Source organism: Neovison vison, chromosome 1 (assembly GCF_020171115.1).
Source record: "Neovison vison isolate M4711 chromosome 1, ASM_NN_V1, whole genome shotgun sequence".
In the NCBI taxonomy this organism is placed as follows: Eukaryota; Metazoa; Chordata; class Mammalia; order Carnivora; family Mustelidae; genus Neogale; species Neogale vison.
The window spans coordinates 105,700,923-105,718,455 of NC_058091.1; the positions used below are offsets into that span (position 1 = coordinate 105,700,923).

The following is a 17,533-nucleotide window of genomic DNA, read 5'->3' on the forward strand; positions in this document are numbered from 1 at the left end:
GTTTTTATTTAGGTGCATATACATTTAGAGTTGTTAGGTCTTCTTAATGATTTAACCCCTTTAACACATAATAGCTTTCTTTGTCCCTGGTAATATTCTTTATCGTAACATATGGTTTACCTGTCTTTAACATAACCACCCCAGCTTTCTTTCTTTCTTTTTTTACTTTGTTTTGTTTTGTGTTTGCTTGTATACTGTTTTCGATCCTTTTATTTTCAATCAACATATGTCGTTATATTTAATATCCAAAACAACTCTATGAACTAGGTACTATTGTCATTCTCATGTGAGAAAATTAAGATAGAGCATCAACACTACCCTGTACCACCTCTCCTCCACTCAGCCTGTTTCCAAAGCACCTAGCTGTCTTCCCCCCATGTGACTTCTCGGATATGTTTAGATCATAATAGTTTCGCTTACATTTTGATATAAATAAAATATGCACGTGTACTTTCTCTTACCATCATCATGGAACCCAGTAAAGTGATTACCATTTGCAAGAGGAAAATAAAAACATGGTTTAAAACATTTTTATTTCCCTGAATTGGTTCTGAGCAAAAATAAATAAATAAATAATAAAAATGGTAAGTTTTCCTTACTGCAACTAATTTCTATTTCACTTAACTAATAATTTGTTTATTGACAGATAATAAATCTAGGGCCCAGATCTAAACTAGAAGTTTTTACAGTTATTTTATTTGAGGAACTAAACCAAAGCATCTGCACTATTAGCACCATGTGGATCTCAGTTATTAGTTTCAGTCTCAGAAGAGAGCGACTCCACAGAGTACTGTGAGTACGTGCCTCCCTCCCCACGAGCTCAGCGTAACCTTCTCATCCTGCAGCAACGCCTTGGAGCTTGGCCTCCAGTGGGTCACCCCACATCGCCTCTGCTCCTAAGAAACTGAAAATATGACGATCAGCTGAAGAACAGGGTTTGGAAACTGAAACACAGAAGCTCATTTATCAAGCAGAGAAGGGAAGAAAAGGTTACTTTGCCACGAGGTCAGGCGCTAGCATATTGCTGTCCAGTCAGATTTAACTAACACCTTTATATGCAGACCCTATGCTAGGCACTAGGTTGGGAAACTTTACCTCATAGTAGTAAAATATCAAGCTGCCATTCTCACAATTCCTTCTATAGAGGCCATTATTTAATTTTATTAAGTGACCACCTATAATCGCATTGGAAATAAATGCCAGTACCTACAATCTCTAAATTTCTTTACTTCAATTTCTACAACTATGACAGTGTTGTTATATTTCCACACACCTTCTTTCAGAACAAAAGGTGAACAGCAATTCTCCTTAGTGTTTTAGGAAGAGCCCTGAGCTGGGAGCATGAAGATCTTGCTCCTAGAGCCAGCTGAGGTTGGGTGGAGAACTCTGTGAAAGTCACTTCCACATTCTTGGTCTCATTTTCAACACCTGTGACATTAAAAAATTAGACTGGGTGTTCACCAGGGACCTAAGAGTCTAAATATCCTTCAGAAAAGAATGTACTTTGGAAACAACCAACCAGGTATATGGTTTTTTGTTTTTTGAAGTGTTAATGATTGATAGGTTGAGACACTGAAATCAGTAAAACACGAATCAAATATTTACACATACCTCCCATGCAGTGTATTTTCCATTATGGGAAAGTATTGGGCAATGGAAAATTTCTCAAATACTTTTACTGGAAGAGACTAATTAGGCTTGGGTTTTTTGTTACTATTACATAAAGCTCGTACTAGAGCAATAATGATATGGGAAGCCCAATGTTTTTTCAGACTAAAATATCACATTGAGAATTATTTAGCAACTTGCTCTCAGACTAAGAGGCTTATGATTTGCCTAAGAATAGAGTGCTTTAGTTATATAAAACAGCGATTTTTACCTTTAAAAAAAATCTCTTGTTGTTAATATTGTTAATGATTGCAATTCAAAGTATCAACAATGTTCTGGTGAATTATAGGCACCATTTGCTAACTTGCCCTAAAATGGAGGTCTGATATCAGGGTTTACATTTTTAACGCAGCCACTGTCTAACGAGACCATAAAATGTGGAATCACTTCAATTCTCTCAAAAGATGGAAAAAAGGGGCGCCTGGGTGGCTCAGTGGGTTAAGCCACTGCCTTCAGCTCAGGTCATGATCTCAGGGTCCTGGGATCAAGTCCCGCATCGGGCTCTCTGCTCAGCAGGGAGCCTGCTTCCCTCTCTCTCTCTCTGCCTGCCTCTCCATCTACTTGTGATTTCTCTCTGTCAAATAAATAAATAAAATCTTTAAAAATAAAAAATAAAAAAAAAAAAGATGGAAAAAATACCATTCAACCAAGTACCCCAATTCCATCTGTGGACAGGTAGAGGCCATATTAATTATTCCCCATGAGTTAACGACAGCTTTGAAAAACACCCAAGCTGCCCAAAAGTTTAGTTTGTTACAAATTGATGATCTTGCTCTTCCAAATTGGAAATTTGATATTTACGTTTTCAACCTGTTCAGGATGAATTCCATAGGTATATTATGCATTTTTGAGGTAGCTCTTCCCTTTATTTGTCCTAAATTAACTTTTTTGAAGCTTTAATGATTACCTAATAATGCTGGGATTGAAGGATTTGATGACTGAGTCCACACTCTCCCCATCCACACCCTTTATTTTGCAACTTTTATTCTATCGCCTTCTGGGCCTTTTCCACACCAGACTCCAGTCTTTTAAATCTGCTTCTACCTGGAAGTTTTCCATTCTCTAATTTTCATTACCTTTTACCACTGACCTTTATTTATTTATAGCTCTATTGTCTTCCTTGAATACGTTGCCTAAAACACACCGTGGTTTTTTGAGTAAAAGAAAACTATGCTTTCTTTTATCATGATAATAACTTTCCTAATAATATCCAATATTTCACTTGTATTAAAATAACACATTGAGTGATTAAATGAAAATCTACCCTTGAATTTGAATTGACATCTTAGAATCCTTTACCTTGAAATCACACTTTCTATCTTTCTATTATTCGTTACTGGATGCTGACCATCACCTTTGCCTGTACTGAATATTATTTGTCACTTTCTTGTCCATTTCTATTATTAGGAGAAATTTCCTTAGTTCCTTCCCTTCCACTATTACTTAAGTGGAAACTCTGTTTCCCAGAACACACCAGCCCAAGGGGAAAAAATAATCACAATGGTAATCAGACATCAAGATTTTTCTGGTTCTGTCCTAGCATGCTCTGTGGAAAACTGAGCCAACCACCCAAAAAATTAAGAATGTGTGCTTCTGAAAATACTATTTGCTGTACTCTTCCACTATAGCTTCCTGATGTGATGTCTCCCGTAGCCCTTGACATCCAGTGCAGTAGCCAGAATGTTTACTGAAGAGATCTCTATTGTTTCACACAAAACCATGCACACTGCTGCAGCCACTGAAGTCTACACCTGGGAATGAGGGGGCCACGTGTGCCCTGAGAGAGCTTTAACTTCCGTAGCAACCAGCACCACTGCCATGGCCATCATGAACTGTAGATAGCTCTGCTCTTTTGATTTCCACTTTTTCTCCATTCGTACTCCCTTATCCTGAGATTTAGACCTGAATTCAAGGAGCCTAAACTTTCATTTAACCTTTATGACCACCCCCTCAATTGTCAACATCACATACTTGACAAGAGATAGAACCTGGAATTAGGGGCGCCTGGATGGCTCAGTCGTTAATGGTCTGTCTTCGGCTCAGGTCTTGATCCAGGGTCCTGGGATTGAGCCCCATATAGGGCTACCTGTTCAGCAGGAAGCCTGCTTCTCCCTCTTCCACTCCCCCTGTTTGTGTGGCATTTCTTGTTGTGTCTCCCTCTGACAAATAAATAAATAAAATCTTTTAAAAAAAACAAAAACAAAATTAAATCTGATCTCCAGACCCAGAACCCTGAAATGAATTTGCAGACTTCTCTACTTCCTAGTTAGCTGTATTCCAAACATGCTCTTTCCTAAACATCATATTATACTGCTTCAATGTCAGGGGATCCTGGTGGCTTCACATCACTTCTTCCTAAGACGTGCCCTGACGTGATCAAATCCTGAAGCAAACACATTCTAGCTCCAACTCCAATTCTTACGTGTAAAAATCAAGAGAGTTTGAGCTGTGGAGATAGAGGGACTAAGCATGCACATGTATTCTGCACATACGGCATAGATTCCGCAGCGTCCGTTTTTCTCCTCCATGCAATTGGCTAATAATTATTTCCCAGGATTGAAAAGGGCCTGGCACTGGTAGGCTTCTCCCTTCCTTCTCTTCTGCAAGCTTCAAAGTCTTTTTCTCTCAGCCAGATTTTTTTTTAGAAGTCATAAATAAACTCCTTCCAATTCTCCCAGACAGAACACGAACGCTCCTTACCATGTAAACTTACTGTCATTTGCAGATTTCTCTCAAATTCTGTGTCACATTGCTTTAAAATATCAACAGATCTGTCTTGCCCAGTAGGCTTTGAGATACTTGAGAACAAGGATTGTTATACAGGGTGTATCCCGCATATCAGGAAATAATAAGGACTCCTGAGAAACCCCATGACTAATCCCCACTGTTTACAGATATGTATCCCCAGATTTTGTTTTGTTTTCTAAGCCTCGGTCCCTAAGCAGTTGATTTCACACTTCTCACCTACGTGTCTCTGACATCAGGACAGTGTGTCCAGAAGGTCTAACACTACACAACATACTTGCCATGAGTTCGAATTTTGACATCTTGGTTATCTGTTTGTTTCAGTTTTGCTGCAATCTACTCCATAATCCAATGTGTCCACAATCATGATAGATGAGATCATCTGGAATGAAATACAGATAAATATATGGTTGATCCTTGAATGCACAGGTTTGAACTGTGTGGGCCTGCTTATACGCAACTATTTTATAGTACTGAAAATATGACTTGTGACTTTCTCAATAACATTTTATTTTCTCTAGTTTATTTTATTGTAAGAATACAGTATGTCATACATAGACCATACAAAATATGTGTTAACTTACTGGCTATGCTATCGTAAGGCTTCTGGCTCACAGCAGCATATTAGTAAAGTTTTGGAGAAGTCCAAAGTGATATACAGATTTTCAGCTGCATGGAGGCTCGTGCCCCTAACCCTCGCCTCATTCAAGAGTCACCTGTGTTTCTTTTTATTTTAGTAGATGCGAATTTATTTTCAATTGTGTCTTAGAACAAAACATGAACCTCTGACCAGTCTGTTGATTTCATGGATATTTTTTTACAAATAAGAATTATAAAGGGAATACTTGAAAACCTAGATGTTTGGAAGACATTGCTATATTGGTTCCTTTTTCTTTTTTCTTTTCTTTTCTTTTCTTTTTTGTTTTGTTTGTTTGTTTACCCAAAGTTATTAATTTAGTAAACCACAGCATAGGACCTGTCACCCAAATCTTCTGACTTAAGTCCAATAATTGTTCTTTTAAACCACAGGATGTTACTACCACAAATACCCTAAACCTGGCATTAATCCAGAAAAATATGAAATGTTCCATGGATCTGAGAGTCATATTTATGCAGAAGCCATATTAATCTTCTTTGTATCACTCCAGTTTTTTGTGTATGTGCTGCCAACGCAAGCAGTCCTTTTTCTTCTCACGGGACAGATAGCATAGTAACAGAAGCACAGACTCTTAAACCAGACACCTAGGTCGGAATCATGGCTTGCCCACTACTAGCTGTGTGATACTGGCAAATTTCTTAACCTCTATGTCCCTCTGTTTGCCCATCTTCCAGATGCAGATAATAATTGCACCTACCTCACAGAATTGTGAGGATTAAATGACTTGATACAAGTTAAGCATTTAGAACAGTGCCTGATACATATTAAAAACTATATAAGTGTACACTGATATGATTGTTACTATTATCCAAAAGAATGCTTTATATTATTTATGATGGAGTACAACTGATGATCCATGAAAGCACGTCACGGGGTTCTTGCCCTCTCACCTTATGCCCTGCCTCACCCTTAGACAGTGTTACATACATCTAGAAATACTCATACTCCTATTTGGGAAGCAAGTTGTAGTAGTAGTAATAGTTGTAAATATTTATGATGCTCATGGCGCCTGGGTGGCTCAGTCGGTTAAGTGTCTGCCTTTGGTCCTAATCCCAGGTTCCTGGCATGGAGTCCCGCATCAGGCTCCCTGCTCAGCAGAGTCTGTTTCTCCCTCTCTCTCTGACCTTCCTCCTTGCTGGTGCTCCTTCTCTCTCTCTCTCTGTCTCAAATTAAAAAAAAAAAAAAAACAAATTTAAAAAATTTATAACATTCAACAGCTCCTCTTTCCTACAATATAAAAGTAATACTTTATTGTTTTCTCTTAAGGCTTTACAGTCTTGCAAGGACTTATACATTTCATGTAACTGCTGACTCGCTATAAGAACTCTGGCATATTTATGAGGCATAATGTTATTTGGGAAAGCACGTTGCTGGGAAAAAACAGGTTATGCTTGTCTGTACTCAGCCAACCTGGGCTTTGATGTAAAGCCTTTAACTATGTCAATACTACAATGTGGGTAATGGCATATGAGTTGAAAACCCAACCTTTATATAATGTTTGGTAGTTTAACAACTTGTTTTGAATATACTGTTTTCATTAATAGTCAAAAAAATCTGAGTATCCATTTTGCAGATAGGAAAAACTCATTTCAGAAAAATTAAATAACACCCACAAATACCAGGCCAAAAATGGATAATACCAAATTTCCAACCAGAATGTGGTTTAGTATTTATCTCTTAGAGATAAACATCAAAATACTAGTAGTATTAGACCATGGCTTCATGGACTACTATTTTGATCCCTAGTTGTTTGTTTTTTCCATACCAAGCTAATACCTATTTTGAACAAAATACAATATACTCATCCATTCTTTCAATAAATAGGCACCTAAAGCACGTACAAGACATATTCTAAGCACTAGGGATACAGAGATGAAAAAAATAAGTAAATTATCGGGGCACCTGGGTGGCTCAGTGGGTTAAAGCCTCTGTCTTCGGCTCAGGTCGTGATCTTAGGGTCCTGGGATCAGGCCCCACATCGGGCTCCCTGCTCAGAAGGAAGCCTGCTTCCTCCCTCTCTCTCTGACTGTCTCTTTGCCTACTTGTGATCTCTGTCTGTCAAATAAATAAGAAAATCTTAAAAAAAATAATAATAAGCAAATTACCTAGTTTTACTTCACCTAAATTCCAATCGCAAGAAAAAAAGAAGTGTGTGTGTGTGTGTGTGTGTGTGTGTGTCTTCAATGCTAGTGGAGAAAAATACAGCAGGATAAGGGGGGATGAAGAGTGACTAGAAGGGATAGCCATCTGATACAGGACAATAGGCAAAATGGTCAATGCCATACCAGACCCTACTCTTGCCGGTTCACAAAAACGAACAGATTGCCAGGAATTCTGTAAGCCCATTGAAAAACAGTCATCACTAAAAATTAAATTCTATCAACTTAAAATTAAATAAGCTTTATACAAACAAAGGTAATAAGTGTTTAAAATGAATCACTTCCTAACTATTTTGCTACAATTGACTCTTTTCTACATTTTTGAGGTTATTCAAGTCGATCGCATCTGTACAGTGGAAATGCTATGTAAGGGAACGCTACTATGGCTAGTCTGTTCCCCACTCCGCCTTAAATAACAGAACTGTGGGAGCCTGAAACTGGCCATGGTGGGAATATTTACACCACGAAATTTGATGAAAGCACCAAATCAGGGCTTGGTTTATTATTTGTCGATGGTCCCCCTAAAACTTCAGAAAGTGTTGTATAAAATGTCAACAATGCAGATGAAACTTTAAAAGTCACATTCTGATGTGAATACAAACATACATTTTCCTCAGTGAGCTGGTTGTTAGACATATACCAGCACACTACAGCGTAAGCTTCTTGAATAAAGTGATATTTGATTAATAAAGCGATAAAGAGACTTGAAGGTGAGGGTGGGACTTGCAGATAGCCTGCAGAAGAGTGTCGTAGGCAGAAGCAGCAACAAGTGCAGGCCAGCAGGGCTATAACCGGGGGAGTCAGGGGAAAACACTTGATGTCCGAGGGGTAAGTAAAACTAGCCCTTTGGTCACCTTGTAGATCCTTTTAAGGACTGCCTTTTCATCCGGAAGAGTTGGAAAACCATCTCTTTCCAGGGGGAAGTTTTTGAGCAGTGAAGTAACCTGATCTGACTTACATTTTAATAGGATGCACTAGCCGCTGTGGAGAAAACCAGAGGGAAGCACAGAAGCAGAACGATTGTCAGAAGGTAAGGTGATGGCAGCTTTTACTTTGGTAGCAAAGGAGGCATTAAAAATGGTCAACGTTTAGATGATGTTTTGTTGGAAAGGTCAACAGGACTTGCTGTAAGATGGAAAACTGGAGATGAAAGAAAGGAAAGTCAAGGGTGACTCCAAGGTTTTAGGCCTAGGCAACTGAAAGTATGGAGTTGGTGCTTACTGAGATGGAGAAGGCCAAGATGGTTTATCACCACCACCAGAAGGGGTGGGGAAAAATTGGAGTTCGGCTTGGCTTTGGACAAATTAAATATGAGATGCTGGTAGATGTCCAAGTGAAGAAATTGAATAGACAGTTTGATATTTGTGTGAGGGGTTCAGGGGAAAAGTTTAAGCTAAATGTATATAATGCTGATGTTTCAAGGAACGAGACTGACCGAGATCCAGCAGGGAGCCAGTTTGCTCAGGACAAAGTTAAGTCTGAGCCCTGCAGCACTCCCACATTAAAGGGTCTAGAAAATGAATAGGGACCAGCACAACACACTGAGAAGGTAAGCCTGTGAAACAGGATGAGAACCTATAAACACAAAGAATTCATTTAAAATTGTTATTTATTTCTTTGTACCCTGGTTCTTTCCTACAAAGACTTTGAGGCGGGAAACAATGAAAACAAATAATAAGCTAATAAATTTTAAATAGAAAAAGTCTGTGTCACAAAAAAGAAAGACTCAAAACATGTGAACCATGAGAAATAACAGTATGGTTTCCATAAACTTCACATTTGGCTCTGAGTTTTTTAGAACTCACAGCAAAAATGGGAACACAATTCATGTGTGAGTTGGCCAGAGCTGCCTTAATAAAATACCACAACTTGAGTGCCTTCAACAAGAGGAATAAGTTTTCTCACAGTTCCAGAGGCTGGAAGTCCAAGATCAAGGTGTCAGCAGGTTTGATTTCTCCTGAGTCCTTCTGCTTCGGCTTGCAGAGTGCGGCTACCCTCTCTCCATGTCCTCAAATGCCTTCTCTGTGCCTGAGCAACCCTACTGCCTCTCCCCCTTCTTATAAGGACAGCACTCCCATTGGATTAGGGCCCTACACTTATGATCTCATGAACCCTTATTACCTTTTTTAAGATGCCACCTCCAAATACAGTCACATCAGAGGTTAGGAATTCAACACATGAATTTGAGGGTGGTGGAGGAGGGGAACTAGAGTTCAGTCCATAAAGATCAGTGACACTATTGACAAAATTTTTAAAAAATCCTCAAGTAGGACTGTTATATATATAAATGTTATATATATAAATGTTATATTTATCTTCTTTACATCAGTGCTATTACAGAATGTTTGGTTGGCCGTAATATTAATTTTTAATGATTTTGTTGAATGTGCATGAGAGAAAATGTCCAGAAGGAATGTTCCTGAGCTGAGCGGAAGAGCCGGGAACTTGGTATGCACCAGTGTGCCGTCTTCAGAAGTGCAAATATCCTCTCCAAGAAATAAAGGCTGCCGCTATTCTGCTTTGATTGCATCTTTAGGCTTTGATACTGAGAAGAGGGGTAATCAGGAAGGAAAAAATTCTACATAATCCTCCCTAAAAGCCAAGCCAGATGCTGGGAGGTAATGCTGCAAGCCTCACTGTGAGAAACAAAAGTGAAAAATCAAAGACCCAGAAAAAGCCTGTGGAGCAGGACCACTACCATTTAAGATATTATGGGGAGTCACAAGATGTATTAAGAAAATTACCTGCTGAAAACACGACTGCTTTATTCTTTAGGATATGTATAAATACATATTTTTATTTTAACCAGAAAAAAAAAATGTGTAAAGATGCTAGAAACTTGTGACTTCCCTGTGCTTTACCAGGGCATTTTTATTTCCATTTGTTTCCTTGCTGTGATAAGCAGTAAACCTTAAAAATGAAAAGGAGTTTGTTAATAATTTTCATTTGCATACTTATTGTTCTGAAAAGTACTTTAGTTAAAATTTTTAAAAGCCTTTAAATTTGTTTCAAGGATCCAATCTACTTAACCAAGGAACACTTTTTTTCAATGAATAAAAAATACCACTTCTGAAGACGGCACTCAATAGTTGAAGTAGGCACGGACTGACGTAATGATGCAATGATTATACAGGATATACCAAAAGTTTCCTTCTTTGTCCTTTAAAGTCAGCTGATGCACCCATGGGACCATGCACTTCCTGCCCACTGGAACAAGCCCAGACCACTCTTTGATGTTCTTCCCCATTGCTTCTGAGATTTTCCTGCCCAAGAGTCCTTTATAATAGCAAAGGAGAAAGATGTGCATATCTGATGGCTTGAGCACACCTCAAAGCAGCCCGCACAAGGGTAAATTGTCTTTGAAGTCTTAGGTTTTATCTTAAAAATTCATGCAAAACTTGCGTTTGACTCTGTAATGTAGGAAGTAAAGTCATGTCAATGATCATTAAACACAACCGACTTTCCAAGAAAGTGTTCCAGGAAGGCTTTGCGGCAGATTTTTCCTGCGGTCCCCACTGACAGATTTTGTCACTCTCTTCTAAGCAATTGATCAGAATCACTCTTATTCTTCCACCTAATCACCCCTAACTGGATCCAGGATTACTTCCGTTTCTCCATTTGTAATCCTCAAATTCTAACTTCCTGTCACTGCAGCCACAGATTTAGCAATCTTCCTAATTTACCTCTTCTTCATGTTCTTTTATGGTTTTTGGTCTTATCAATTCTTGAGTCCAATGAGAAGCCATATTCTAGTTTCCTGTCCAAAGAAACCCATCCCAAACTCCAGCCCATTGATCCACACTTGACTCAATCAAGTTTGGCCCCTTCTTGGCTGAGAATTTATTCAAAAATAGAAATGGGAGATGGGGAGTGAGTAGAGAAATGAATCAAGCTTCCAAAGTCCCTCAGGACAAAATGACCTGGATTTCAGTGATGCCTGAACTACTTCAACATTGGGTGCTTAACAGAAGCACTCAAAACTAGCACTTTCATGTATCAACAGAGTCTCTTACCTCTGTCAGGTCCACAGAGAGTTTCAAGGATCAATGTACAGAATACCTATAGATACTCAAGCAAGACTACAGCCCACAATTTTGAGAGAAGCCTCTTAGTCTACCAAGGAGCAAAGGCAAAAAGGCAGCTGTCCTTGAAAATCATGTTCAATTCCAGGCTGTCCTGTCAAAGCACTGGCATTTCTACCACTCAGGTTGTGGTCAAAGAGAGGATCTTCCACTTTGGCCAAGTCTACCAAATGGCTGTGTTCCAGAAAAGGAAATAAGACACACTGTCCTGGACCCAGTTCAAAGAAGGCCACATTAGACCTTCCATTAGAGGGTCTCTAGCTGATATACTCCCAGCTCCAGCTCATGCTTAAGTTCCGCCCCTGACCAGCATCTCAGCGGCACACGCTCTTCTCCCCTGCCCCTTCCACACACATGCTACACACATCATTGTCTGGGGGAAATCGATCACAGCAGATTTTATATAAATTTTTAGTTCCTTATGGAACAGGTGAAAAGACCTTTGGCCAATGTGAGTGAGAGGAGTCCCTGTGGTCTTCCAGCCCAGGGCCCAGGTCCTTCTCCTTTCGTTTATTCCTTTGCATATGCCACATGGATTTGTTTCACATGAGCCCTTGGGATGTCTTCCCTATTTGAGTCTCATTTTGTCTCTAGAAAATTGTCCTTGGTTATAACTACTCAGTGTTAGCTGAAAATAACAATATGTATCATAATTATGCAGAAAAGCCAGGAACTAAAATTCTATCTCATAACCTTCCAGATTCAGATATAAGTACATGATCTAAGCCAAGATCCTCGAGCCAGATATTGCCGGCACTGTGCTTTCTTTGACCCACACATTTGTTTATAAATTGACTTGGTAGCCCATACTTGGAAATCAGAAGATTTTTATTCAAATGTCCAACTCTTCATGAAAAATCAGAAGATCTGGCAAAGCTTGGCCCATCTTCTGACATTCCCATGTGACACATCTGGAGCCCAGTGGTAATGCGTCCTTTAGATGCTGCTTCATTTCTCTGATTCAATCCACTAATCACCACTTTCTGTTTTCTCTCTAACACACAAACCAAGTGTGAACTGCCATTTATCATTTATCCTTGCACTGCTGATTTTCTTGGAACACAGAAATATATTTTTGCATTCATGCCTACATCAAAAGTGGAAAAATGAAATGTAGACTTCCTCATAGATTTTCCCCCCAAAAATGAGAGAAGAGTATATTCTTTGGTGGAAGCAAAAAAATTATTCTTACAAGTTTAATATAAAGCCTGACTTAAGCTGAAGGCATTCAACTCACAATAAGAATTACAAGGAAAAAACAAGTGTGATGTAATAAAAATAAATAACAATAAAAGGAACTGAGGTGTCTGTGCTTGGGAATGTGATAATGCTGCTAGGAAAGGCAGTTACCAAGCTGGCTGCCTTCACACATGAACCTCATCACACAACACCCTACACCGTAAGCTCCCAAATTTATCCCCCTTCCTATCCCACTAACTTTTGAGTTTGCAAACTTCTGCTCTAAAAAAAATAATCTATTAAAAGAAATGATCCTCAGCTGATTCCTATTAACTCCCATGGACCCAGCATACCTCCTGTCCAAGGATATCATAGCAATATGGTATTTTTCTGGTTAATAATGATCGCAAATCAGAGAGAAATGATATGGGTACACTTTAAGATGCCTCCGAAATCCCAGTAACTTCAAAGTGAAACAAAATCTGAGGCTTTTATACAACTGGGTATTTCCAATAAGTTAGAGGTGAATTTTATCTCCTGTCCTAGAACCAGTGCGGAGCTATATGGAAGTAAAGATTGGAATATGCTCCAAGCTTGATATAGAGGATTTCAGACTTGATACAGAGTACAGACAAAGGCTGGTTGATGTGGCAGGAAGGTATTTCTAACATTTGGACTCATGATAGTTAAATAAATCCTGTAAGCACTGATGAGGCAATGCGGAGGAGGAGGAAGGGTCAGTGACAGCGTAGGTGGCCTGGAAGAAAGTCAGAAAACATTGTGAGTAGATCAGCCTGTAGTCACACACAGTGTTGTGATGCCAGCAGGTCATGCTCAGGACAGTCTGCCCTGGAATCAGCTACGAGCAAGGGCTGCCCAGGGAGAGCTGTAATCAAAGGCAGCTCTTCCCAGTAGAGGGAGAGAACAGGTGGTCTGGAGCAAAGTTCAAGTCCGTAGAGCACTTACTCTTTCCCTCTAACATCATTCAGATAAAGAACAGAATGAAGATAGAGGGCATTATTATGTTGGGGGGGGTTTCTTGTGGTGCCTTTTTTTTTTTTTCCCCCACTGTTAGGTATAATGAAGACCTAAGACATAACAGCTTAAGGAGATATTTCACCTAGCAATAAAATCGTTAAAATTCACTTTGGTGTTAGAGTACTATCTTGTAATCATATGACTTGTTTGTTGCAAGTTTTCAAACTGAGCTCTGCTATTCTTGGAAATCCAAGAACCTCCTGATGTAAATAAAGCCTGGTGTGACAGAAGTTGCTAGAGCAGTCTAACAAAACCAGGACAGTTCTGGTGAACTCTTGTGGCATAATAAATTACCTCCCAAATTTAGCAGCTCAAAACAACCACTTATTTGTTTACTGAGTTAGGTGTCAGGAATTCCAGAAGGGCTCAGTTGAGTAGTTCTCCTTAGAGACCCTCAGACGGTTACAGTCTAGATACTGGCTGGACTGCAATAATTTGAAACCTCCCCTGGATGGGATGCCCAAGACAGCCAGCAGTTCCTTGTGGCTATCAGCAGAGAACTCAGCTGGAGCTGTTAATTCAAGCACCTACATCTCTCAGTGGGGTGGCTCTTCTCACTGCCTAGCACTAGTTTTGAAGAGGCAGTATCTGAAGAGGCATAGTCTGAAGAACGCAGAGAGCAAGCATTCCAAGAACCAAGGAAGAAGCTGCAAGACTTCTGACCTAGGGGCGCCTGGGTGGCTCGGTGGGTTCAAGTCTCTGCCTTTGGCTCCGGTCATGATCCCAGGGTCCTGGGATTGAGCCCTGCGTCAGGCTCTCTGCTTGGTGGGTAGCCTGCTTCCCCTGCCCCTGCCTCTCTCTCTCTGCCTGCCTCTCCACCTACTTGTGATCTTTGTCAAATAAATAAATAAAAATAAAATCTTAAAAAAAAAAAAAAAAAGACTTCTGACTTAACCTTGAAAGTCACACAGTGTCATTGGCACTGAATTCTATTGTTCAAGGAAACCATGAAGACTAGCTAGGATTCAATGTATCCCATCATTCTACAAAAGGAGTAGCAAAGAATTTGCCACCATCTTCAATCCACCATACATGCTTTTCCATCATTCTTCTGTATATCTTCCATAATTGTTTTTTCTACCTTTCTTATGTCACTCATTCCCATCTGAATTTGGGAGTTGATAACCTTTACTCTAAAGCTACAGCCTTTAAATGAAACCCTTCTTTGCAATTAAGCCTGCAGGTATGGAAAATACGCTCTCTATATTTTGTTTGTTTCTAACACTCAATTTACTGTTTTTACAACATCGAAACCTATAGAAGCAACATTTCTCATCCCCAGTTTGTGACAGGAATGTTATTTTTGAGTTAGATTTAATGTATAGAATTTCAGCTAATCTCCCTTGAAGAAATAATGCAAAATAAAGTTTCCTAAGCTTGGGAATCAGGACAGATAGGCGGTAGACTTGTCTTTGTTACATGCTGTTCTAGTACAGTTCGTGTTATGTAGTCTGTTCCTAGTTAATCTCAAATTACCTTTATACAATAAAAGCTTATAATATCACTTTAAATCAAATTCTTTGTCTTTTGTTCTCATATAAAAAGATGTTTCTGATCTCTAAAACTCTGAAAAGAGTAAAAGGATGTTCTTATTTTTCCCCATAATGATGAAATTACTGTATCTTCTTTCCTCATGGCTAACAAAGCACTTAAAATCCACACCCCAAATCAGATGCCTTACTGAAAGGAATTAGAGCTTACTGTGGAAATGGAGGTTTCCTTTCAAACGTGCCTTGGGGCCCTTATTCCAGACTGTGAAACTTAAAAAATGTTTTTCATCATGTACTATCTGGTTCTCTTTTTTCATTCCTTTTTGTTTGCAGACTTGGGGTGGTGGGAATTTTTTTTTTTTTAAGAATCAGTCAGTGACTGTTTCTTCTTTAGTTTCTTCAATATATTTTCTTCTATGATACTGTCATAGTCCTCCTCCTTCACTTCCCCCTCTACCTTCTTCTCCTACTCCATATGCTTCTCACATTTCTTTTCCCTTTTTTTTTTTTTTTTTTTTTTTTGCATTCTGAGCACTTGAATTGCATTTATATTGAAGGGAAATTGATTAGTTATTAGATGTGGGCCATTATATTGAAGGGAAATGAAGAAAATCAATAAAAGAGGAAAAACTTAAACATGACATTTTGTATACTTTTCACTGTAAGGATTTGTGGGATCAAATCTATGCTTCTTCACTAACCTTCCCTAAATTAGAAGAGTTTCAGCTTAGTAGACAGTCATTTAAGTTAAACTAAAAAACTAGAGCAAAGACAGAGGATTTTAAAAGATTAGTAGAGTATTATGCTAATAGAGATTTAAAATATATAGTAGTCGATAGGCAAATCCAGTGATGGAAAACAGATGAGTGGTTGCCAGGGACTGGGGGAGGGACAATGGGGAATGATTGTTAATAGGTCACGATTTCTTCCTGTGAAGAAAATGTTCTGTAATAAATACATATTGTTTTCCCTAATACTCCTATGGACCCCAGGACTTGCTCTGGTCTGAAGAAATCCTACATTTCCAACATCAATCCTAAATAGCTTGTGTTACACCATCCTGGTGGGTTTGTGAGAAGTAAGCAGGAAGGAATGGTCTGAGGAACAAAGAGCCAAAAATAATCCCAAACTGGAAGTGCCACCTCACCACCCCCAGGTGTGTCTCGTTCCGATCACATGGATGGCCATAGTTCATTCAGCTCTAAGGTCAAGAATTCCAACGTATTCCCTCAAAAGGAATTGCAAAAATCCAATGCAATCTTGAGTAAACAACTTAAGTGTTTATTTGTTAAAGAGCCGGACTCCCTAATACAGACATCAGCAGAAAGAATACTATTAATGCTTTGAAAATCAAAACACAGAGTCTGTGGTTTTGTTTAGTCATATAAAATTGAAACTGTGTCTGATTTTCATGCAAACCTTTTCTCTATGTCCTATGTAAATAAAGAGAAGACAATTTTGGAATTATTTCCCTTGGTAAAAAATTTGGTTCTTTAACTATCTTCTCCTTGAGCTTGTTTCAAGGCATAGTGCTTTATTTTGTCTTGGGTGCTGGGGGTAAGAGGTTGAGGGAGTCCTGCTTGTTTTCTACAGTTAGCATCTGCAATCTCTTTATAACAACAGTATTTTTGAAGCACTAATAGATTGGTTAGTGTCCTAGGCTAAATAAAGCTATTTTCTCGCCCTCTGAAAACTCAAATAGGGAAATAGAAAAATAGAGATGTGTGAGATGCTTCTAATCAAAGAGGAGGAGAAGCGGTGGGGAAGAAGAAGAGAATGAGGAGAAGGAGGAGGAAGAAGTTTGTAAAGGGTTGGAATGGACACATGGGATTTGGGCTTGAGAATGGTCCAGTATATCCCTGAGATTGGGGAGAAACCTAATGATTTCTTGGTGGTGGAAACCACAGGCCTCAGAGCCTTAGAAGTCAAAGAATCCTGTTGGGTTAACATTTTAATTCAAAATCAAAGCCACCTCTATTTCTGTGTCTCCTTTTTACTTCCTCCTCCCCAGGAAGTTTTTGACTACCCCCTGAAAAGAAGTTGCTACCTAATCCCTTCTTTGGCCATCTCTGTCCCATCTAGATCCTCCTGGGATGGCTCTACAAAGCCAATTAAATATGTTCTGTCACTTCCTTGTAAGCCATGTCATTACCATATGGGTAATAATGTGATGACCTTTGCACTTACTGTTGCTTCTGCAAGAAAATGTCTTCCTCAGATAACCACATGGATGCCTCCGCATCCCACTGGGTTCTCCAGGATGCCCTCTCTGAAACAGACTTGGGCACATAGGATGTTTATGAGTGGATATTTTTGGACTCAACAGTGGAAAGGGGGGGAAGGAAGCTATATGGACTCAGCATCCTCCACTGCCCCAGGGGGAGACTCTGAAACTGAAATTGCCCATCAGGTAATCTTGTTTGGGCTTTTATACCCCACCTTGATTAGTCATTAGATGTGGGCCATTCACAAGAAGGATGTGCCCTTGAGAAAGAGGCTTTTTGAAGCTGAAGC

The 17,533-nt window shown here is 39.2% G+C and overlaps 1 non-coding gene across 1 annotated transcript; it reads right to left on the bottom strand.

The window, feature by feature from the left end:
* Positions 1-5,484: 5,484 nt before the first annotated feature.
* LOC122898250 lies at positions 5,485-5,592 on the bottom strand. The gene has a single exon (XR_006382935.1). It is a non-coding gene; the product is annotated as a U6 spliceosomal RNA (small nuclear RNA).
* Positions 5,593-17,533: the final 11,941 nt, after the last annotated feature.